Here is a 1,435-nt window from a genome sequence, read left to right as displayed (position 1 = left end):
GTAAGGCAAATGGGCTAGCTGATTACTTGGCAAACTACAACATTGACAACCAAGACAGGGGGTGGGACAGTTGCTGGAGACAAGTGGACAGTCCGAGCCTTAAGGAGAGATGCTTACAGCTGGCAAGAGAGGACGTGGGTAATTTAAACCGGGCTTAACCGGAAAACGGTAGACTATTACGGTTCCTCAAAATGGAATACTCGGGAGACGGTATGAGTGATGAAAGTTGGCACAGGTCGAAAGGACAAGCTCGGCGAAAGTATTTATGGCAACAGCAGGTGCATAGAGATCACATCTACAATTTGATACATCGAAGGGACTACTGCAGCTGCCTCTTCAGCAGGATGGACATTTGGCACGAACACATTCATCAAGGTATGAGCAACATTTATTTTCATATCTGGAGGCATCACGCAGCATTCACGGCCATCCACAGGAACTATGATGATAGTACTCCCACGATGTTTCGGGAGATGAGGCTTAGCATGGGAAACCTCAAGGCGAAAAGCTATTTAACAAACAGTTGGAGCAACGTTTCAATTACTTCTCCTAAGGGTATTACTCTGGGTTACTATTGTTCTCAGCTCCGAGCTGATCATCGAGCGACGGATAACAGGGGCAACATGGATACTGGAAGCTGTCGAAGCATAAATGCAAACCAGGAGCTCCAGGCTGCAAGAGGCATGTATGAAACCCGAACGACAACAAGAAACAAACGAAGGATTGCTGAGATGGAAGCTGCAGTCAAGGAGGAGGAACAGCCGCGCACAGAGGAGGATATAGCAAGGGAGGTCGATTGGTTGATGGACCCAGGCACTGCTTCCAGACGAGCTACGCAATTCGTGCGCACACAAGTGGAAAGTTGGAGGATCAAGACCCTATTGGCGAAAGCTCTGGATTCCAGGGATGCAGGGAACCAGCATTCTCAAGGGGAGAACCATATCTCTGAAGCCCAACTAAAAAGTCTGTTTGAGATTTGTGAGGCACTAGACAACAAAATCTCGGTCGTGCATGACGTTGCGGAAACTGTCAATAAGAAGTTAACTCTGCTTATTAAACTTCTTCGGCAGACGTTGAGTCCGGATCCCCCGAGCTCTGTTAGTAAGCAGCAAGCACCGCCGAAGGAAATTCACAATTATCGGTCCCTGCTGGAAAGAGTGGACAAGCACGTCCTGGAACAAGGATTGGACACAGCAGGTAGGATCGGGATGCCCCCGCAGTAGGTTGGGAATGTCTGTGCCATCTCTTTGGTTTTTTTTTAACTGTTTCGGAGGACTTCTTGGACTGTTGCTTTGTCATTTCCTGATAGTTTTCTAGTTACAGTGGCGCAGTTCAAGAATAGCAAGGATAATTTTAGGGGTGAATGTTCACCCTTTGGCGAAATTAAGGGGTTTTAAATTTTTAGTGGACGAATATTTTGTATCATAGTACATTT

This window comes from Pinus tabuliformis, chromosome J (genome assembly GCF_031772625.1).
Source record: "Pinus tabuliformis cultivar Carrire ecotype Pingquan chromosome J, CPIR1, whole genome shotgun sequence".
NCBI classification, from domain to species: Eukaryota; Viridiplantae; Streptophyta; class Pinopsida; order Pinales; family Pinaceae; genus Pinus; species Pinus tabuliformis.
Note: the sequence above shows the minus strand (reverse complement) of the source record.